The sequence below is a fragment of the Triplophysa rosa genome, linkage group LG5, assembly GCF_024868665.1.
Source record: "Triplophysa rosa linkage group LG5, Trosa_1v2, whole genome shotgun sequence".
Lineage (NCBI taxonomy): Eukaryota > Metazoa > Chordata > Actinopteri > Cypriniformes > Nemacheilidae > Triplophysa > Triplophysa rosa.
Window position 1 is genome coordinate 4125597 of NC_079894.1, and position 24834 is coordinate 4150430.

Here is a 24834-nt window from a genome sequence, read left to right on the forward strand (position 1 = left end):
TGGGGTTTATGGAGTGAATTCTAAAACTCCATCATAACTCAATGCTTATTACTTCACTAATGAACTGGAGCTTGTTGGACTGTTTTATTTATGCAAGGGGGTGAAAGATCAGCATTTCGTCAAGTTTGTTGGCCCGCTTGCTTCAAAGCTTATAAAGCGCTGCGCCAATTGGCCTTCAATTGCTTGCTTTTGCATACAAATGCCTGTAAACTTGCAAAATTCAAGCTGAAAAGACAGCAAGCAATATCATTCATCGGAGCACCTCAGCAAATGAGCATCCAAACCGCATTTACGCACAGAAGTAAAACAGCGATTTCATTCCATAGCACTTTTATTCAGGACAGACTATAAATGGCTGTATAAGGACACCTATTTGTTCCTTGTCAGGAGCCTGAAGTATTGTGAACTGAAGAAGTACACAAGGCATCTTTTTGCAGCCATAACTCTACCTCCAGAGAGTTTCTATGCATACGTAAGAGAGCGTGTGAATTTATTGCCATTTCTCCGCAACAATTGCTCCGGGTGAAATGTGTACCTATACATATTGTTGGTGCACTTCGCATCCTCTAAGCCTTGATAAATATGCTTTACGCGTGGAGTTATTAGCTTTGCGGAAAATATGCTGGAATTATAGCCACGTCTAATTGCTTTCATGACTACACTGCTTTATAGGAAGAGCATAATGCATAGAGCACTTGGTCGTTTATGAAGGAGAAAATCTCAGTGCCGTTCCCTCGACCTCCTACACAATGAACAAAGTGATTTTCACAACTCTTAATACAATTAAAGTTCATTTGACGCAAGCAAGACACAACCACAAGACACCTCAAAGCCAACCCACAGAGAGTTAGTGTACCTTTAAAGGACCAGCGACAGGATCTCATTCCTTTTTAAGCTCGGCACCTTTTGTCGACATGAGCAACACGACAGGTTTACTTTATATGAATTCAAAGTGACATTGTTGTAATAGAAAAGATCACACATTGCTTCTTTTTTATACTTAAAGGGACAGTTCACCCGAAAATGAAAATTCTGTCTTAAATTACTTACCCTCTTTGCTCCAAATCTGTATACATTTCTTTGTTCTGATGAACAAAGAGAAAGATATTTGGAAGAATGTTTGTAACCAAACAGTTCTTGGCAGCCATTGACTACCATAGTAGGAAAATTGCTTTATACATTTCTCAGTTCTGTTCAACACAAAAGAAGATATTTCGAAGAATGTGGGAAAGCAAACAGTTCTGGGGAACTTTTGACTACCATTGTCTTTTTTTTCTACTATGGTAGTCAACGGCTCTCCTGTTTTTGCCAAGTGGATGATGTCCTTAGGGCAACATCATGTTGACCCTGGGATAACATTTAAATCAACCAATCCGATTTCAGAAATAAGTTTACAGTTTATTTGATTAGTTTAATCTTCCAACCGGGATTAGGTGCTTCTTGACCATTGTTTTTCACTTATCATTTCCCTCTGGTTTTAGGGGTAAGTTATGGTTAGGGTTGGGGTTTGGTGTGGGTTTAGGTTTAGGTTTTATTTACAAAAATGTTGTCCTTAGGTCAACAAAATATGTTGTCCTGAGGACATCAACCACTTGGCAAAATCAGGTCGAGTGGTAGTCAATGGTAGCCAAGATCTGTTTGGTTACAAACATTCTTCAAAATCTCTTTCTCTGTGTTCATCAGAACAAAGACATTTATACAGATTTGGAACAACTTGAGGGTGAGTAAGTGATGACAGAATTGTCATTTTTGGGTGAACTGTTCCTTTATTCTAATGTTACGCGTGAGTGTAATCTATATACACTACTTATTTCCCAATAAATCATTCCCTTCATATTAATACTTAGCAGCATTAAACCAATAAATCAAAACAGAATAACATGAAACATGTCAACATTAAGCAGTGCTTCATAACTGTTACTAGGGCAACCAAAAGTAGGAACGCCTCCTAGACGATGTGTGAGCGACATTTTACAGCATATCTGCACAACACCCACAGACCGTATGGTTTCAAACTCATCACAACAGCAGTATGCTTGGAACAGATGTGAATCGTTTTGTTTCTGCTTGAATAAAAAAAGCATTCAATTAAAATTAATGCAATCTTTTCCCACTTAAGCTGTAGATACTCAGGGTTTTGCTCTATGAATTTTGTTTATTTTAAAGTTTAAAGCTGCAGTCTGTATCTTTTGCCTCGCTATTACCATCTCTGTTTGAAACATAAAATTGCAGGTTACGTCAGGTTACCACAAAACCAGTCATAAGGGTCAATTTTTCGAAACCGAGATTTATACATCATCTGAAAGCTGAATAAATAAGTGTTCCATTGATGTATGGTTTGTTAGGACAGGACAATATTTGTCCGAGATACAACTCTGGAATCTGAGGATGCAAACAATCCTTTAAAGTTGTCCATCAGAGGAACTGTAGCAGGCCGTTGCTAAAAAGAAACGTTTGTTTTAATGCTCTCTTTTGGCTTACCGCTGTAATGACGTTGTGGAGAGTGAATAAACCTGAAATCTAAATTTCTAAGCTTTACATAGAAACCAAACTTGTGTGGGTAATTCGCAAAGAGCCGGCAGCAGCGAGTGAAGTTTTTGCTGCATCCACTCACAAAAATAAAGTTTTGATATATTTACGGTAGGAAATTTACAAAATATCTTCATGGAACATGATCTTTACTTAATATCCTAATGATTTTTGTCATAAAAGAAAAATCGATCATTTTGACCCATACAGTGTATTGTTGGCTATTGCTACTTATGACTGGTTTTGTGGTCCAGGGTCACAAATGACATCAAACTGATATTTTCTGTGAAATCGCAACTGACTTCTCAGTCTGGTTTCACAGACAAGGCTAGTCCCAGATAGAAATGAATGTTTGACCTGCCATAATTTAAAATATCTTACCCTGACATGTCTTAAACATGCCATTTTTGTCTCAAGATGCAAACCAGTAATGTTTTTTTCTAAGGCATTTTATAAAAGTGCCTTAAATATCCTCAATTAACTAAGGTCTAGTCCTGGCTTAAGCTAAGCCTTGCCTGTGAAACCGGGCCATAGTGTTATTATAAGCTCACTGTTGCAAATCAAAGGACAAACTTATTTTGATGTACTTTGTGTTGTGTTTAAACAAACAAGATTGAAGCTTTGAGTTTCAATAGTACTGTACACGTTTGCATGTTTTTTTTTCAAAACTGCCAATTCGAAAACTATTACCCTTGTAAGCAATTGATTGGCACATAAGGGCACTGCACGTTCATGCTGTCACATTCCAGAAAGGCATCGTTTCATCTCATACTTCACTCCCAATACCTTACTATAAAACTAAAGAGGAATTATTTTTCTGATGACCACCATCATTCTATATGTGTCCCTCCTGGACACAATGAATATTGAACGTATCGGGCAATCTGCAATCAGAAGATTGAAAAAGATGGAGGAGGCAAGCAAGGACATTCTTCCTCAAGTGTGCACCCGGAGGGGACATGATGTAGATGAGAACTTAAAGGCATAATGCACTCAAAAACAGAAATTCTTTGTCGTTAATTGACCCTCATGTCATTCCAAACCTCTGTGACCTTCTTTCTTCAGCAGAACACCAAAGAAGATATTTTGAAGAATGTTGGCAACCAAACAACACTGACCACCATTGACACAAAACCACTGAAACGTTTCTCAAAATATCTTCTTTTGTGGTTTTCTGTTTTTATATTAGTGGTGAATAAATGATGAGAGAATTTGTATTTTTCCCAAAAGCTTGTGCCAACTATTGTTTCCATACGGTCTCTGTGCCTGTTTACAGATGTATGTCTTCTTTTGTTGAAGTACATGTTGAAAGACTAAAGAGGGTGGTGCATTTTGCAAGAGTCAGTCACTGGACTGGTTTGTCAACACTGCAAAAAATGACTGTAACAAAGTTCAATGTAGGGAAGGAAGGAGGCGGGAACCGGTGAACATTTAACAAACTTTAATGAAAAATAAACAAACAATAATCCAAGAATAAAAGACCGGCAGCCCCTCACGGACGACTGCCGGCCACACAAACATAAACAAATTTAACAGCTTCCGGGCCCGGTCCTCTCTCGTCGGCAGTCCCGTCGCTCGTCCTCTTATGCTCCCTAGCTCCCCGTGAGGCATGCGGGACCGGTGCGCATACAGCTGATACTCATTATCACTCACGCCACTGGCCCCGCCTTCCTGCCCCACGGCTCTTGTCCCGCCTTCCTCGCTACAATGACTTTCTTACTTAGTCTTTTTTTCTTGTTTTCCAGTAAAAATTTCTAAAAATTCTTGAATCAAGATCCATTTTCTTGATGAGCAAAATGACCTAAATGGAAATCAAGAAAAAAAGACTAAGTAAGAAAGTCATTTTTTGCAGTAAAGCTTTGTGCCGAAAAAAAATGACTGAGAAATGCATGTAAAAAAATGGAAAAACTAGCCCATCTGGTAAAAAACAATGTTTTAGTTGTGCTGCCATCACAATCTAACCTTTGCTTCATCTGCAAGCAATTCTGTCACAAGAGGCCAATGTGATGTGTGATCACAATACAAACCGGCCTTTCTGTCTGTATTTGGGAAATAGCGAGTGACGTGAGGCATAAAGCGACGCAGTTAATGTGTGGTAGGAGGCTAAGATGAAAGTGAGACCCAGCACCTGTGAGTCAGAAGACAGAGACAAATGGACAGGAGTGTCTCGAGGGAGTCTTTGCCGTCCAAGTGGAATGGCAGGTTCAAAAACGGGTTCAAAATAGCGCTGCTGCCAGGAACACATGCCCTCCGGAGCTCTCCAAGCTCACAGAAATGAGGAGAAAAACCTTGAAAAAAACTCTTTAGCCAGGCTGAGACATCTCAAGCTGAGAATCTGCCGCCCATGTCGGGGGAAAGGGGGTGGCTTAAGAAGATAGATGGATTTGGAGGGACTTCAGAGGGATTTGACGGTCGTCACCGAGGTGACTGCTGGATTGGCCCGTAATGCTGTTGACACGCTCATGACAATGCAAGTTTCAGCCGCTTGGCAGGTGCAAGAAACCAGAGAGAAAGAAGTGGCAGAGAAGTATTGAGGTTCAGCTTTCACTGCTTGGAGAGCCAAGCACTTTTCCTCAGGGATCCAGTGTTTTATTACCTCCTAAATGGGAATGGACTGCTTTGCTCTGTATTTGAAGCGGAACGGGAGTGTTGGCCTAAAACGTGTGACTGGAGAGGCAATTGTCCCGTGCGTGTCGATATACCAAAGAGTTTTTAATAATTAGTCATGTGAGATGAGGAGAAAATATATAAAATGTGACTGTCTGTGAAACCTCTGCCAAAGTCTCAATCAAATGATGACATTAGCATCAAAGCAGTTATATGCAACGGTGTGTCATGCATTCTGACTTCTTTACAATGTTAAACGTGCTGTCTTCTCATGCTTAACATGGTCATCTTGTCCAAAAACGAGTTGGGCGTATTACGTAGTATTTCTGTGCTCGATACACCCCCCCAGCGACCGTACAGGTTTTGGAACGTTTTTTTCGAACATATAAAACTGTTTCGTAACAATTTTTCTTAGTCCCTTATTGGACAATTCTCCTGGAAAAGCACGCGGCACGCCTACGCGGCAGCAAGGAGAGCAGGAGATGGAGCATGCGCAGTCGTCACTTTCACTTGTGTGCAGGAGAGAGAGAGCAAACGTTCGCGAAGTTCAGGTGTTTGTTTGTTCACTGCATTTGGGTGATGAATGTTATATAAACGGTGGATATAACGCTGGATTTGGAGATCGTTTGAAACTGATATATGGAGCCGTCCCAGCGCTAAAAGATGCCGGACATGAACCGCATGCGGTGAGTGAAACTGATGTCTGTGTTTTGTTGGCAATGGGTGCGCACGTGCTTTAGTTCAGCCTACCCCTCCCCCCCGCAGGCGCCGTATGCTTTCGGAAATAATCGTACAGCTGTATCTATCTTTTATAAATGTGATCAAATTAAATACTCTTCGAAGATACAAAGTATGCAATACTACTCTATAGGTACTCAAGATTAATATGAGATTGGCAGAAACCGCATGTGTTAGGGCCGCTTTATTCATTTAAAAAGTAAATTTTTTTGTTTACAGTTTCTATTTCTTAAAAAACAGCAAATTTGGACATCAGAAATTTCGGAAGGTCAGCAATTCTTTCATAGATGTTGATACTATATATATCAAATTAAACCATAATGTTATAAACTTTTATTCAGAGATGCACCAATACTGATCGTTGATTAATCGGAATGATATCTTCCGATACCTGTAGACGAAAATCTGAAGATGAAATGAATATTTCTTAACTTTCTGAATGTTATTAATTCATTTAAGGACTATTAATATCGAACATCAAACTAGTGATGTTTCTTAACATTTTGTATATACAGAGCACAAATTCATAGCATTTCCTGTCCTCTTTTGATAGACGGGATATTTCAGGCTCTGATCATCGGCCGAAAATTGGTTTATCGACCGATACCGATTATTGTCCAATATATTGCCACATCCTTTTATTCATAATACTGAAATTAATTATATGAAATACTGAAATGAATGATTTTATTGACAGTGTTTACTGTAAGTTGGCCAGTATTAAAATATTGAATATTGATTGATTTCAGTCTTTGACATGGCTTTACACTCATATCAAGGTTTATGTTAAAAACAGAAAATCACAAAAAACGACTTTAGCTGGGTCTCACAGGCAAATGCGTAAACAATATTGTTTCTTTATTTGTACTGTTGGAACAGAATTACCTCAATGATCGTCATGCACGAAAGGAAAAAAGAATGGGAAATGAAAAGCTCAACGGGATTCACAAATAATGTGCGCGCTATTATGAGTCACTAAATTTATGTGTTTTTTTTAAATGACATAGGTTATTGAATTCAGTAAACAAATGCTTAGGTAAGTAAGCACTAAAACAATAAATCAAAGAGACAGAATGCCTACTACAATTCGCACATAAATTACACTAAATTTGTTTACCGCAGTGGCTATCCAGCAGCAATAAAGCAGCACAGCAGCATTAATGGAAGAAGATGGGAGAGCGTCACAACACCCACTCTTATTTATTGATGGCCTTTTTCACTCTCAATGTCAAGCCAAAGAGTGAGTCCGATAGTCAATGAACTGATTTAACACACAGTTCTTGTCTGTATTGAACCTTTCACATATTCCGGTCTTCTCCAGGTCCATTTTGACCGATTCCAGAGGGACCCACGGATGAAAGCGAGAAGCTTTTGTTGCCCTCGTAAAGCAACATTCACCCGTTCCTAGTACCGTCAGCTTTGATGAAATGCCACAGTCCTGGGATCATGTGAGCAGGTGGGCCGCTTATGCCATTGGGGGCACACAGTCTAAACACTGTTCCTCAGACAGCAGGGAGTCGGATTGGGCACTAATTTACACCAGTTGCCCGGGAAGCCCGGGACACAGCCAGCTGGACTTTTGGCATCTTATCGAACGGTTACATAATCTGGCGACTCCACAGACTGATTCGCAGTACAATTCGGTCACTGCTGAATTCATACCGCAGCTCGGTTGCATAAAGAAGACCCTGTTGAATTATTTTCTGGAATAGATCGCACGTGATGTGATACCCAGGGCAGCGGGTGCAGCAGACCCGAAATCTCCTGTCTGTTTTCAACAGCCTTCATCATAGCCTGACACCCGTTTCCTTGGCAACCGCACTGACAGTACGCGGCCTGCGCGGGTCATGAAGTTGAAACATCCGAGACTGAAGAAACGGGAACTACTTATTCAGGTCCTGACACTGCTGGCTGGCTTTGTCTAAAAATACAGCTCCTCACCTCAATATTCTCCCTCGCTTCCCTGCCTAATTGAAAAAGAAATTTATGCAAACTAGTTTTATGTGAGTTTAAAGCCCAGCTCTATTTTGATGTTATTTTTGGGCAAGTTCAAAGAAACTATATGAGAAAGAAATCGCATTTCGCATTAAACGAAACCACTCAATGAATCGAACTATTTCAATGAGTATAAAGCAGCTTTTCATTTTTGTGCATTTTACATTATTCACATCAAGTGAAATCAAACAAATGATCGTTTCGTTTTTTAATTAACTTTCACAGATTAGTGTCTTTCGCAGGTACTACAGATATTACAGTATGTCAACATACTGTAAATGGTATAGAAAGTGGCAGGTACGATGTACAGATATGATGTGCAGAGAATGCCCTTTTTCAGTCTTTAAAGGCGAGTATATGATGTGTTAAACGCTACTTTGCATGGATAGTTCTCTTAGCATTTGGTGCGAAAAATTCACCATCTTATGCAATAAATGATGGATTTGATATTGTACTTCAAACTGTTTGAATGCTAAAAAATGCACTGCTTGTCCAAAACGTTCATTACGCTTTTAAAAGAGCAAAACTGACCTTGCGCTTGATAACAATCATGACCGAACATTTAGACGTGTTGAATAGCCTGTAGGTATTTATTGATCTTCCCTGCATTTGTCCATAAATCAAGATCAGCCTTTGTAGAACATTACTGTGGGGGTATTGTTGGATAATGTGGGCTCTTCTGGCACACACAGCTATAACTAACAAATATGTTCTTGTTGTTGTTAAATTACATGGCTGTCTTAGATTATTTTAAAGCAATGGCCCGAAAAAGGAATAAGCAAATGGAATTGGGCAACTGTGGCTGCTTAGGCTTGTTTAAACCAGTTCATTGCAGAGAAAAAGACAACTTTAGCGATGTGCTAAAGCTGTGTCCATAAGGACTGCCTGTAAATGAGCCTTTAACTTTTTTAATGGTGCATTTTCCTTCTTCATTCCAGCGGTCTGGATCCTTTGAGCTGTTCAGTGAAGACAGATATAGTGCTTTAGTGCATAGAGTGTTTTAATGAGCAGCCGCAGCAATTTAAAGGACAGGTACATTAATTCTGATGACAGAAAAGTGTTATTCACAGTTTGCTACTATATCTGTATGTAAGTCACTTTCTTTCACTGTAAAATGAAATTTTGCTTGTCCAATTTACTTAAACAAGTTAATTCAACGTTCATCATCAAACTTAATCCATTCAAGGTGGAACTAGCATGCATGATTTGTGTTGTGTAAAAAAGAAATTAAAACATTGGAAGCATTCGAAAAGTAAGTTTTATTTTATTAGTTTTTCGGTAACGGGAAACACTTGTAAGTGTTTAATATCCAGTTATATTGGAGATTTAAAAGAGTTTGTTATATTTTTGAGTTTTGAGGTAAACAAGGCTGTCGGATCGAGGTACGTTTATAACTGAAGTTTCTGTTTACTTATCTTGGAAAAGATAAATGAATTTGTTTAACAAAGATAAAGTTGATCAATAATGCGGAGTAAACTTAAGTGTAATATGCTTAGGTTTCATGTTTAATAATATTTTGTTAAAGGGATAGTTCACCCAAAAATGAAAATTCTGTCATCATTTACTCACCCTCTTGTCATTTCAAACCTGTATGACTTTATTCCGCAGAACACAAAAGAAGATATTTTGAAGAAAGTTGGTAACCGAACAGCACTTGCCCCCTTTCACTTCTATTGTATAATATAGTGAAGGGGGGCCAGTTAACAACATTCTTCAAAATGTCTTCTTTTGTGTTCTGCGGAAGAAAGAAAGTCGTACAGATTTGAAATGACAAAAAGTTGAGTAAATGATGAGTGAATTTTTATTTTTGGGTGGACTATCACCTTAATCCAACAGATTTATTTCAGTGTAGCTATTCTTTAAAACAGATGACATTTGGTTCTTCCAACTTCACCCAATGGAAATGCAAAAAAGTCAACTTTTTGGAAAAAAGATTTCCCAAACACACCCTCGCCTGCTATTGGCTGAACAATCAGACAGTCCCGCCCCAAACACGCACCACTCTCATTGAGCCAATACAGCACAATGTAGGAAACAGATGCTATTAAAAAAAACGAATTTGCATAAATACTCTGTCACACATTTCAGCTTTAGTTTTTGTCTCAACGTTTCTAAACATTCACTGCAAAGTTTTATTAAAGAGCAAGGCATGTTGAAACTAGTCCTTAAACGAATTTAAACAGGATGAAAATGTCATTTTCTCTCAAGAACATCACCCCTCAGGGATGTCCACTGAGATTTCATTCTTCCCCTTCAAAAGGACTTTAATGATATAAAGATGACCTCTTTTTCATCCACCACTTCACTGTTTCTTTCGCAACACAATTGATTCCTCAGTGCAAAGGTCACTGTACCACAAACGTGCAAAATTTCAAGCATGACTGCCCTGGCTCATGCGTTCCTTTGAAATATGCCCAAAAACTTTTATCTAATCCTATTTCTTCCCTCTGCGGCCTGGAGATTGTACAACTGGGGTTGAGACAAACATCAAGGCACGGACACTGTTTCTATAAGTCAGGATGGCTTTTTTGGACAGGAAAACGGTGACTTTGTATGTGCAAGTTTGTACTGCTTATTCTTAAATAAAAACACATTGTAATACCCTGGGATTTGGGTTTTCCTTTCCCCCATAGCTTTTGTTTCCACTTCACTTTTCTCACATTTAATTCTGCCAGTGTTCATTTGAATAATCAAACTTCAAAGGCTTGTGGTTTTTAAAGTGTGTGTGTGTGTGTGTGTGTGTGTGCGTGTGTGTGTGTGTGTGTGTGTGTGTGTGTGTGTGTGTGTGCGCCTGTGCGTGCGTGCGTGTGCGTGTGTGTGTGCCTGTGCAGTGGAAAGCGACTATTCTGCTCCAAATGATTTCTGCCTTATCTCGACGGACAGATGTCTTCTTCTCATCTTCTTCAGAATGCTGCTTTCCACATTTTGTGGGTCTAAACATTTGACTTGGTCCACTGACCAAGGTTGTAACTTGTGTGGTAACATGTCTCTGTAAACTAGTTTAACTGATGTACAGAGATAGAAGGGTTTCACACAAATATAATGTTTTGTAAGAAATGACATATAACTCGAAAATGAAAACGGCAACCCAATACAAATACCACAATGTGAATGTAATGCAAATTTTCAAATAGACATTTTTATTTATTATCGTTACATTTTAAGTAGCTTTGGGTAAAACTGTCGTCCAGTCCATTTTTTGAGTCTATACATGAGTCAAACTGAACTGTTCCTTTAACGCCATATTTGCGGGTGGGGCAGGTAGGACATGTCCCCAGCACTTTTTGCCAAAGTCAATTTTGTCCCCACCACTTACTGGAAGAAATAAGAACAACGGAGTGTCTATTTACAGTGCAAATAACCCGCCTTGTAAGAAGAGGAAATTTACACTATCTCCGCCCCCCAGTTTCAGATCGCAATAGAGAAAATTAAACTGCGGCTCCAGTGGCGTAGAGCGTAAAGCGTGTAATTTACTTCATGTCTTTTTCCCTATCACATATCAGATCGTTAAGCATTTATTTTCAATAAAATGATGAAAAAATATTTGAAAAGTGGCTATTCAAGTCATACATGTACCAAACATTTTGCTCTTAATTGTAATCTGTTGCTATATTCGTCCTTATTGTTCTCGATATGCGGTTGCTATCGTCTATCGCAAGATTTATTACATTGTATTTGATAGAAAACGTGTCTCAACTAAACGGAAAAAGTCACAACTTTGTAGTTTCATGAAATGTATAGTTCAAAGCAAAAATTTTGAAAGTTCATTGTATATTTGCAGCCTGTCTGGCAATGACCGAAATAATACGTGAAAGTGAAAACGTGATAAGTCATGTTTGTCATTAAGTAGCAGGGGGTTCCCAAACGTTTCAATCCGGACCCACCGACAGGTAATGTGTGTCAGACACACCAATTTTTTACATGGGGAAAACACACACATTAGTTTCAGTAGTTTTCATTTAAAAACGGAGTAATACGTTTAAATACAATATTAAAATACCTGATAGATCTGCATGATTATGGCATAATCATTATTGCTTTTCCCCATGATATTGTAATTGTGATTAATAATGTTGATTAAATTGTTTTTAAATGTTTAAAAACAACATTCTGCTCCTGAAATGATTACTGTATCGTCTCAAAGGGTCGACATTTAACACATTAAAACTCATCAAAACTGTGGAATAACTCATATGTAACTACAAGAATGATTTTTGACCACACTGAATACGCACCCGTGAAAGCAAAATAAAGTAATGCATGCTTTCTTCGCGCCATGTGCACGCCCCTTGCACATCCATAGTCCACTCACAATAATAGTCTATTCCCACAGAGTTAATGTTCGTTTTTAAAGTATTGTTTTCCTGCTCCACTTTGCAGGGCTCCAGACTAACTTTTTCTACTAGAAAGCAGTAAAAGCACGCAAAAAATTTCGGGGCACACCTTAAATCAGCCCGCAATGCAATTACTCAATTATTTTCCCCAAAATAACTGTATTACTGACAAATAATTAGTATTAGTGACAAATAATTTACTTGATGACTGCAGATTTGGTTCTGCTTCCAGGTCTACAGAGAAGCTTTGTTATTGATTGGTGCTAAATAGAGAGACTGTAACTTGAATTCATTTGCACCAACAGAAATTGCGTTTGTCAAAAAGTATATATTTAATTGTTAACAGTGTTACCCATTAAAGCAAAATAAAAGGTCTTGTGTTGTTACGTTCTTTGATGATTTTATTGTGTATTAAGGACACTTTTCCTCATGTTCACACAACACGTAAATATAACGTCAAATAAAACTAAACAAGAGCATTCGCCTGTCGTTCGTTCTTGCTGTGAACGGATTTGAAATGATCCAGCGCTGTCTCAAGTAATTCACAGATAAATGATGTTTCCTGAACTCCTCCGCGGTTAGTTTTGTTTTAAACATCTCATATATCAAATCGTTCGTCCTCGGGCTCAAGAAATCCGTCACAGCAAACAGCGTAGTAATGCGCTCATGTTGTGTGTGTGTGAACTTGTCAATGACGACCTGGATTGTGCGCGTCCGCGGAAACATCAGTGACACGTGAGTGACCCACGCAGTTGACTATCACACACAGCCTGCACTAGTGGCGGGTCGCGTTCTACTCATCTTTCCACATGAAATAACAACTAGACGAAATTCCAAATTTGCAGCTCGCACATGCACGAGTACTTGTAAAAAATGCTCGCGCTGTTTTGAAAACATTTAGTCACAGTCTGGAGCCCTGTCTTTATCCCCACCACTTTTCAAAACAAAGTAACGCCACTGTTTAACGCCCACTTTTACACAATGTCTGTAATATAAATGCACTCTTTTTAATATAACTATAATGGAAGACAATTACCTGATTATATAATGTAATTACTCCAAGATGCTGATGATCGAGATAATCTACTGTATGTGCACAAATATGGGTTTGATGAAGAAAAAACAGAACAGTGTTGAATTGATGATGAATAAACAAATAGGAGACATAAATGGCTCTTCTTTTTTCAACTCTGAGGCAAAGCTGATAGTGAATGAAACAGAGCTGAATGTTCACAGAATACAAAGACGTTACAGCCACACTGTCGACTCAGAGAAACCACTGTAAGAACAGACTCAAATATTCTTTCTGAAGCCGATCTTTGTTTTACTACAGCAACTTTTTGGGCAGCCGCTGAAACTTAGCATTCTTTTCATACATTGATTAATATTTACCAGTTTCATTTTTATAAACAATATGCATGCTGTAGTATTTTTAGACATGGGGGTTTGAAACGCATTGTCTCTTATCGGGGCATACACAGTAAAAGGTCACTGTATTTTTTGTGTGGTTTTTCTGGTCAGTTCTGTCTCGTTACAGAGCACAAAGTCAATACACATTGAGGTCAAGAGAATATCGAGCGTGATGCATGGAAATGCCATATTTCTCTCTTTAGCTTTTTGTGGCAAGCTAATGATTTGTATCTTAAAATCCCAATGTCCTATGGAGCTACTTCACAACAAGGCACATCGATGGTTAAGATTGATACTTTGTGAAGGTGATTTTGATGCTTTCCACAAAATGTGTTGATTCACCAAACAACCCATTCTTCCAGCAGAATAAACCCAACAGTCAAATAGGGGTTCATTGGGAAGGTGATTTTAAAGGAAATCAAGCCTTTGCTTTAATGACATTTATTTACAAGCACGCAACGTTTGCAACCTTTCAATTGCAAGCTAAGCACTGTAAAATAGAAAAGAAAAACTCCATTCAAAAGGGCCTGATTGTAACAAAAACCTGTGACCAATTCCAGCGTCCTGCCGCTCATAACACACTTATCTACTGTGACACACACACTGTCAATCCAGAAAGCCTGTTTTGCTGGGCTGTAATGTGAAATATAAAGTCAGACTGTGCAGACCGTGGATAGGTTTCATAAACACTACTCAGACTGGAGTTGTTTTCTCCAAGGATGTGTTTTCCATAGGCCAGCACGCATTAACAGCATTTAAAAACATGCACAGCCCATATCGGCTCCGTGGCAGTGGGGATGGGGGATGTGTCGTGCTTGTTTATGAGTATACAGACCTGTCAGGCAAAAAAACGCCACGAATACTAGAATGACACTTTTGATGTGCAGGGATGGGAAAAAGTCACACTATACTTGTAAATACTGGAGGTACGGGGCTGAAATGACAATCTACTGTTTACTGGTTTAGGTTGAATTTAAGAGCAAATTATTATATATTTAGTATTTACATTTATAGTAGAGATGCACCGATTCAAAATTTTCCACCGATACTGCTAGCCGATTATTCGGAGTGGTATCTGCCGATACCGATACTGAAGGTTAAATTCGTATTTCTTTGATTGACAGGATATATCGGTCCTGATCATCATCTGTTTTTAAACAGCGATAGTCGATAGTGTGAAAAATCGCTTTTTATCGACCGATACCGATTATTGGCCGATATATCGGTGCATCTATAATTTATAGTTATATATTGAATTTTATTACATTATAATCGGATTCTTTTTTTTAAGAAACACAAGGTTATTGTCAGGTAATGCCACTAGAAAATAGCTGTCATGGCACGTTATTTTTCAATCTTTTCTGGTTCACCCCCTTTTTTAAGTTAAAAAGTCTTGACCCTTCTGTGAACCTCCGTCTCTGATATTCCTCCAAGGGTGTAAAACGTTTCAGAGCCTTTGAATCATTTTTAAGACCTGAAAGGTTTAAGAGCATCTTTTTTAAATGTCTTACAGATCTCCTAGCAGTTCTTTCTACAAAATGTTGACCAAAAGAATTTACATCAAATAATGCCCCGTGCTGGGTGTATTTGGATACATCCTCAAACCTGTTCGCGATTCCTCCCTGACTCTGTTGGCAAAGCAGAATCTATTTAAATATTACACCCGTCAGCAATCGTGTTGGCTTTTGTTTAAAGATCAAATCTCCCTGATGATCAGTCGAACTCGTCCATTCAAATAAGACATGCAATAATATCAGCCATCGGGATGCTGTTAGTTATTCTCAAACGTCTACGAAAGAGACAATGAATGTATAGCTGGCCAGGTTATGAAGATACAAAGCATCCAAAAAAAAAGGCTTCAATGCTCTCTTTTAACTACAAAGCAGGAAGGATAGAAATTGGCAAAGAAACTTTATGTGGGAGTGTATCTCCATCTGCCCGCACAGATGGGTAGAACTAGCAACTGAAAGAGCGAAAAGAGCCAGCCGCACAACTACAAACAGTGGGTCAGAGAAAATATCCCTATAACAGATCTGTTGATTCCGGCTCCGCCAGAAGAGTGTGATATATATTTTTCCAACAAACTGTACTTATTTTCAATCTCGTCTATCCGTTATCTGTTTACAAAGGGACGGAAAGAGCACCGCGCGGAATATCAATGTGTCTGGCTGTTATTGCACTTCTCAAATTGCAGACATCTGATTGGCCTATTGCTTGAGGGAGAAGAGGAAGCAGCGGCGGATGGAGGATGATGGGTGTTCGGAGCCGAGCTCTGTCTGCTGTGCGTTAAATCAATGATATTTGTTTAATTATTGGATGAAGTTAATCAGTTCCACCGCCGTCATTACGCACTGCCTAGAAGCCATTATAAAATCATTTATTCACGTTTCGTCTGAAAAAAGTCGTTTTGGTTTGAAATGTCTCTCGGTTTAATATGTGGATAGGTTTATTTCCTCTCCGCCTCTTAACATGTCGAACATCAGTTTGAACGGACACTGTACTCTGTGTTCTTTAGCAATATAGATTTGACATCTTGTCAATGATTGCTTCTGACAGCACGCATTGACCATGTCTCCTCTAAAATCCCACTTAAGCGTCGTAAAACCAGCAATAATTGAATACGACACTTTATCGGAAAGATTAATCTGACAACTGTATCTCCATGGGCGTGCATTCACAGAGCCGCCGTCTCTTAAGCAAGCAAGCTGGCGCATTTCCATTTGAAACGTTTAGCGGGGAGGAAATTTGCGAGTAGATAACATATTAAGTTAATGATACAATTCGGTCTAATTGCAGACAGATGGAATCTTCAGTGGAGCAAATAATTGTTTTACTCCTTAATCACATGTCAATTAACCGGCGCAAGACCTGATTGGTGGGGAAAACGTAACCTCACCCGCAGTGGAAATGAAAAACGAGCGTGTGTGACTTAACGACGCACAGACACCCATGAGCTCTTGTAAAGCCTTATACAAGCTGTGACCCGAATGCTTCGCGAAAAGACAAAATTCATCCACAATGTTCTTTTTCTGATCTGTACCAGGCTTGTGTTTTATTACTTACAGGATCTTCAGTGCGAGATAAACAAGCATGCAATTTAAAAATGAGAAAACATGCGTTTCTCGAACAGGATCGGTTAAGATCCTTAAGCAGCATGAGGTTTTAATCACAGCCTCAATGAAGCAAGCGCGTGGAGTTAAGGTCTTGAAGTCTGTTTATGATAGCACCGCAGAGCAGCTGTTTTGAAAAGACTGGAAACAGCTTAAAATACTGTTTGGCCATCAAAACAAATGTCACGAGCTAAAGATCCACTTTCCCATTTGGGTTAGAAATGTAGTATTTAGAATATTTAGAGCAAAGATTAAAAAATTTTCCTCCACACCAAAAATATTGACTTTAGAAGTGTTTTGAAAGCATGGTCAATCCTACATTATGATGTGACAAGTAATACATGATTTACACAAATCTGCTTTATTTGACTATTAAACCGACTTCTCATTTCTGTCCTCATTCAGCATCTTGTCTGTAAAGAAAACCCTGGCCCATTTCTAATAATAGTAAAGAAATTCCTTATCTGTGTGTGTGTGTGTGTGTGTGTGTGTAAATCACAGCTGATTTATTAATGTCCTCCATTTCCTCCAGAGCTTTACAAGAGCGATCAATCGGTTAGCTGGCCCTGATTGAATGCTAGCTGATAAGTCAAATGTTCTTTGTCACAGAGCTCTATATAACAGTGTTTTTTTAAGACTTTCATTGATTGCTGATTTTCTTGAGCTCAGCAAAGCTTTTCAATATGCCAGTAGCTAGGAATTTATCTAAAATGCTCAGAATACCTGTCAGGTATACCTTTTATAGTGTCAATATAAGCACATATGCAAAAAAAGCCTGACGTGGAAAGTGTTGACTTGTTGCATTCTCACTATTAAAGGTACAGTAAGAGTCTTTTATTTTGGAAAACAGGAATTCTGTCTACACAGCTTGACAGATATCACTGAAATACGTCATGCGATATCACACCTAGCCATATATACAGTACTCTGTAAGCAAAGGATTTTTTTTCTGACAATTGGATTGCTGTCATGTTTTTGTACAGCAGGCTTAGGTGAAAGGACATGGTTTAAAGAGTAAGTAGCATGAGATCATGAAAATTACATTTCATGCAGTGTGTTATGTTGCCGTGTTTGAAAGTAAGCTGTCTGCCAAGTTGTAAGTCCGAAGGTGAATAAATAACAAAGTTATTGGCTTGTAAAAATGGGAGTCGACTCTGAATCATGCAAACAAGACATGAGCTAGTCCGAGTCTCTAACCGCCGCGTATCTACGTCACTACACATAGTCCCCGCCTACGTTTTGCTGGGACTGCCGCGAAAACTTCACTAGTCTCCTCCCCAAAACACTGTCGCTCGTTCGTGATGCGTGTGTATCATGTCTAGAACCTGTGTTCTATGTTGTGAAACTAAGTCCGTCTTATTTCAACTACCAAAGGAAGAACTTCTGAGGGAACAATGGTTACAATTCATTTTTCAATTTTTCCCCAGGGTTTTACTGTGCGCGCGTCATTTCACCGAAGATTGCTTCAATAATCTTGCCGCGTTCACTGCAGGATATGTGAAACGACTATCCTTGAAAGAGGGGGCAATACCAACCTTATTTGGACCTGTTAGCTCCACCGAATCACAACCTGTAAGTGTGAATATTTATTTTTGTCTTAACTTCAAGAAATATTTGTGTACCTTATGTCTGTGTTTAGCTAATGCATATAACGCTATCATTAGCATGTACTGTTATTTCTGGGGTATTACAGTTTGTTTATCTTGCTAGTCCAAGTATAATACTGTTACAAGAGAATTGTAAATGTCCTTTTTCTTACTGGCATCTGCAGAAGGATCAATTAATTTTCCAAATACTTTCAACGTTTATGAACTTAATAGAATGTTTCATGAAATAATTTTTATGACATCCAACCACCTGTAAACCTTAATCCAGTAATGATGGTACGCGTTCCATTTGCGACACATGATGAACGCGTTTGACCAATCACAACAGACTACATCATCTGACCAATCACATGACACTAGGCTAGCGGATAGGAGGGGACTAGACGGATGAATCGCCGAACGAATCATTTGAGAGTCAGACAAGAAGTATGGTAAGAATAACTGCCTATTATTACGACATAATAGTGTTTTTACACCTTGTATGTACATACACTTGTTGTTGGACACTCCATAAACCAAAGTAGGACCTTAAAAATCATATGCTACTTACTCTTTAAATAATTGTCTGGAGGTCCAGAAGCACTTCCAGTTTCTGTTTATTTTAGAATTGCTAATTGTGCTTCTATATGTAGTCTTCGTTTTGAGTTCTTTTCAACCTGTGTGTTCTTCATGTACCTTCTATTTATGCTGTTTTTGCTGTTGTTGCTCTGTTATGGTATGGCTCTGCTCTGTGCTTGCTGCATTTTGTGGGCTTGGCCCTATAATTGCGGCTTGCAGCTATATTAATAATATTGTTATATATTATTATTATTAATAATAATATAAATGTTCTATTGGTTGTATTTTCAAACGTTTGTGTACTGTTCAAAAACTGAAACAGGAAGTTCTTCTGGATCAGCCTTGGACAAGCTTTGTTTACGTCTCCTGAAGTGGTCTATAACAACATTTACTTTACTGAGGTGCAAAACAATGACAGATGTTGAAAGTCTTTTTTTAGTAAAACAGTCACTGTATTCAATTATGGTGCTGCAAGGAGTGCAAAAAATTTGACAATTATTAAATTAGATCAAATTACATAATGTAAATATTTTTCTGTTTTCAACTTCATGGACTTTCTGTAACTGCTCAATGTAATGCTAAATGAACCAATTCCACTAACCAACTAATGTTCATCCTGTTCATTTTGAGTGTCATGATGAAGTTTTTGTCTCACAGATGATCATCAAGCTTGGAGCACCTTTTCAATCAAAGCAGGAGCTCACCTGCTCCCCCCGCTGGCTACAAAAGAGTCTGTAAAGGATGTACTGCATAAAACTGAATTGGATAGGCTTTTAAACAGAAAAGGTGGCACGTAGGTTCAGAGTGTTTGCCCAAGCAGAGGGCAGAGGTTCAACTAATTTTCTTTCTCCACTCCACTTTTTGTACTCGGATATTACTATTCAACTTTCAGTAGCTGAATGCCACAACATCTCAGAGCGGAGCATTTATCAAACAGATTGAACCCGTGACAGAACGGACCACGGCTTCGGTGTTCGACGGGTGAACAAGAAATGCTTAATTTGTACAAAATCATTTTTCCCTGGCCTAATGTGTAATTGGCAAATGTTGAGAGTTGGTAATTAAATTGAGAACAGTAGTCCACAATTGGGTCATTTTAGCAGCAGGAGAACATTAAAAATGGCACACAAAGTGCAATAACCTAGCGTTATGGTAAACGGATCCATCAGCTAAGCTGTATTTAAGTCAATGACAAAAAGAATAGTCAATTGAAAGCCATTTAATAGCAGTGCAACGGAGAGTGTGCCTCCCTGGGACATAGAGAACGGCAGTCACAATCTGCTTTCGTTTTGGACAATGATTCTTGGGAGGTCCAATATATGCTGCCCAATTTCCATTGAAACGTTTGTATTTCCCCTAAGAGCACATGCCAATTGGGGGGGGGGGGGGTTGTTGTGGGTACCATTTTGTAGTCTAAGAGCAATAGTGGATGAAACTTGTGCAAGCCTGTTATTGCTGGGCATTGTGCAGAGGCAAATCCCCCGGACAGAAATATTATGTAAATTATTAATTTCCTCATCGACACAGTTGTTCTGTTTGGCCACCCACTGGCGTGCCGGTACATGTTAATTATTCTCACCGAGACAGAAGTGCAATACAAGAATTACATTTTCTATTGGAATCATGACATGCTACACAGATGTGAGTATTATACATAATGGGCATCACTGTCGGCTTGAGATACATCATTTTAACGCTGTGTACTAAGCGCGTTAGACATAAAGAAGCAACTAGAAAAGTCTTCAATGCAAATGAGTTTTGATTATAACCAGAAATAACATTTTGAGCAGGGGAGCCCCCCCCATTGTGAAATCTCATTGGTCAGAAATGGCACTTTCTTGGTAAGTTCTGATTGACTGTCAACAAAAAGTTGACACATTGCACATGTTTAGGATCTTTTACATACGACCCCTTCCGCAATGCGTAATTCCAATGAAAAGATTCAAGCGCTCACACTCATTACCAACGCAAATACGTACATTTGTGTTGGTAATGAGTGTGATGTTTTCCGTTTTACCCAAAGCAAACATTTTGAAATCGAATGTGTGTCAACCACATTATTGATTTACATTTCCATAAATTCTACTGTGTTGGTTGCGTGAAGGCTTTCTGACGACAGCATGTTTAATAGATAGGCTTGCTTGCTGGAGGGAGGAAAGAGAATTTTATCTGAATTCTCAGACTCTGGCGAAGCTTTGAAATCATGCCTAAGACTAATGAAAGAGAGGCAGGAGGGAGGAAGGAATGAGCAACCGAGAGGTGTGATCTACCTACGGAGAGATTACCCACGTACCCCTGGGCTCTCATTTTACAGCGCGTGGGGAGGCGTGCGGGACCGTTCGTCACATGCCAGCATGGTGGCGAAAAAAAGAGAACTCGAGGTGTTAGGATTTATACAGCCGCTATAAATCTGTAAAAATCCCCCACACCAGATTTTTTATATCATGCCGATACCACACTCTGTGCCCATGGACAATATGTTCAACTGACTTTGACAAATCAAACACTTAGGAAATATGACAGTATCCTTCACAATGCAGCTCTACGGCGAGGAGAAAAATATGGATGCACACAGCAAGGGGGAGAAGATTTCTCTAAAATAAAAAGTCCAGTATATAGTGCAGGAAATAAATAAGTGAGTTTATCCTGCGAGATGGATGGTGACAACATTATCTGCCCATAACAGCATCCACAACTATTTGGATGGAAAGTTTTTCCACTGCACACAACAATAATTGCTCACTCTTGGGTACACTGAGGCTGGTATCGTATTCACAAAACATTTAGGCAGAAAATGGAACAGAAATCAATCAGATCTTATCTGATTCTGGAAACAGACAGCAGCTGGATTTGTAAGGAATTGGCACTGAATGGCAAACTTTGAAATAATTCAGCTGACCCAAAAAAACATTGCATTTGATTTTTTTAAACAACATAAGAATATCTGCATGCATAGCAATGAAGAGCGTCATTTTAAAACAAAACATACACATTCATGCACAATTACTGTACTGTATATACGGCTAGTTGACAAATAAACCACACGTGTCCTATGGTAGGACAAAAAACGAACAATGAATGTTATTTTATATCTTATATCTTATGTTATTTTATTTTCATAAAACTTTTGTTTTCAATTTTTTAACTGTCTCACCGTAGGTCACATGGTATGATTTATTTGGCAACTCATTGAATGTCTAAAGCAGTGGTTCTCAAATTTTTTCGTAGTAAGGCCCCCTTTTGTGTAGGGTGCATCACTTTGCGGCCCCCCAAATAAAGGCTTATAATCTGAAACTTATCATTTTTACTAAACCAAAAACATATTCAGGTATACAGTGCTGGAACGTCAATATTTTTTGTTCGTGGTCTTATTTTTCTAATGTTTGATTGTATAAAATTAATGAAAATTTCTATATTTTATTAAATGCCACAAAATCTGTCCACAGCCCCCCAGTTCGAGGAACCAATGGTATAAAGTACAATGAACAATGAGCAGATGAGTGTCTGACAAAACCAAGGTGTTCATCATAAACTGAATTAGTGGGAAATGTTATTTTGATGAAGCAGAACGATCCCTATGAAGATTTTCTCTAGTAAAGAGTTTGTCATACCTCCAACAATTTTGAACAAAGTCCTAACAATACTTCTGTACTGTATCAAGTAAAAAATATATATATATAAAAGATATACATACATGCGTATATATAAAATATTAAAACATTATAATAATATTATAATATGATATATTCATAATCATACAATATTCTGTAATAAAATACACATTAAAACACACGCAATAGTCAATAAATAGACTAATATTGTAATATTTGTGTTGTTTGTTTGCGTTGATCTCGTAGAATTTTGTTTATTCTTTAAATAATTCATAATGATTACAATATATCTAACTAAGTTAACTCAGAAAAATAAGATTACATCAAAAGTGCGTGTGCAAACAACTTCTATAAAACCTTCATGCACATGTTGCAACACGCTTCTTATTACCAACTACACAAGCAACAGAAATCAGTATGAATGCAATGAACACTTCTGTAACACCCACCGAGTAAAACCCACTACATGAATATTAAAACCCATTTAAGTGATTTAACCCTAGAAAACACGTTTAGTTACATGACGTTCAGTCTGCGACTTCAGTATCCTGATGCTTCATCTCAAGCTCACGGTGGTAATACTCTGATTGATGCACAACCCACAACCCAATTCATTACCTGAGCTCCCTCCATTCCCTCCTGCACAGCACCGCTTATTAAAGACAAGCTGCTCAACTTACCCAGTTTAAGAACTGCCTCGGCGTCTTTAAATCTTCACCTCTTCTTGTTCTTCCTTGTGCAGCTTTCTCACCCTCACAGTGTTTCTGGAGAATGTGTATTGATCGCTTGGGCTGTGTATTCTGAAGTCTATTGTTGCCACCGGAGCTCTTCTCTGGCTGCCTGTCGCGGTTGCAATGAGAAAGCCGAGCGGCGTGTGCACCTTGCTCCTGCTCTCTCTCTCTCTCTCTCTCTCTCTCTCTCTCTCTCTCTCTTTCTCTCTCTCACACACACACACACTATCTCCATGTCTCCATCCCTCTCAAAGCGACACCCCCTCGCTCTCTCTCTCTCTCGCTCCGATCCTCCCTATTCCTCAGTCCCCCCTGTCATGTTTTCCCTCTCTTCCAATGTATTGATCTGCCGGGCGCTGGCGTTCTCCTCCAGAAGCCTCTAGAGGTAGCTCCAATCTCCGTCAGTAGCCGGTCCAGAACTAATCCTGCTAGCTTGGAAAGCCGGGGAGAGAGACACTCGTTCTTTCATTCTCACCGTCTCCCTCTCTCCCGGGCAAAGTGCAATCTGGGCTGTCAGCTGGGCAGCCGGACCCCTGCCTCAGTGAGAAACAGTGAAACTGAGGCAGGCATTAATGTTTCAGGAGGCAGAGAAAGTGAAGTCATACGCCGGCTGCGCGGTTCTTTTCAGATCGAGATTGAAAGAAAACCTTTGCAGCACTTCGTCGGAGGGCGTCAGGCTGTTAGATTAGTTGATACGCTTCATCGCGGCGGAGACATTCGGCTTGTCTTTCAGGAAAGTTTCGCACGGTCAGCATCGCTCTCGCGGCGGATATAATTAGCTGTCAATAAATCAAAACGCCTGTGCCGTCAAGCAAGGAACATTACATAAAGGCTCTTGCTTTGACTGCTCGAGACGAACCAGACATCATCATGTCCCCCAGGTCTATTTTTACATTGTACTTTTGGGTCTGAATGTGGTAGAATTGTAAGCTTCATCCTGGCATTACAGTAGCTATACAACATATTCAAGATGAAATCATGCCAGTTTTAGAGAACTACTGTATTGGATTTACCAACAAAACTTTAACATACTGTATCGGCCTGTGTGCCTTGGATACATCGCAAGAGATACAAAGAGTGCAAGCACTCCAAACGCGATTTAATTCAGCGTCGAGTTGCTATGAAAATGCATTATACTCTGTGTGAATGAAAGCATGCAAAGTCACACGTTAAATGTTTTTTAACAGTTTACTTCTGCAAACTAGATGAACAGCTTTCCGTGCCAAATGTCAACCACACTAACCAGAGATGCACCCAGACCTTGTTTTTAAAGGGACTTGGGAGCAGTTCAGCAATATCAAATAAACTTGGGCCCCTACCAAATATTCTAGTGTGACAGCGCCTACAATTCAAATTAAAGGCATGGGAAACCTTTTTGCATGTCATTAACACTTGCTGCATGGGAGTTTTATGACTTTTTTGTACTGCATACAGCGGTAAGAAAAGTGTTTTAACCGTTGCTAAGCTCGATTTCCAATAATAGTCAGCAGAAGCAGAAAACTTACAGCGTAAGAAAATGACAATGCAGATTCCCTCTAAAGATGTTTGTACTCAGCTTGAGTCCACAGCTATTAGACCAATAATAGCAACACATTGAAAGTCTG

General features: G+C 39.0%; 1 protein-coding gene across 2 annotated transcripts in view; it reads right to left on the bottom strand.

Moving 5' to 3' along the window:
• Window positions 1-23914, bottom strand: part of tnr (tenascin R (restrictin, janusin)) — a 155362-nt gene extending 131448 nt beyond the window's left edge. The window contains exon 1 of one of the 2 annotated variants that reach the window (XM_057333098.1): window positions 23180-23914. The gene's annotated coding sequence lies outside the window, so the exon portion shown is untranslated. The remainder of the gene's footprint in view (window positions 1-23179) is intronic. The other variant, XM_057333099.1, reaches the window with a different exon arrangement.
• Between the last annotated feature and the right edge of the window lie 920 nt (window positions 23915-24834).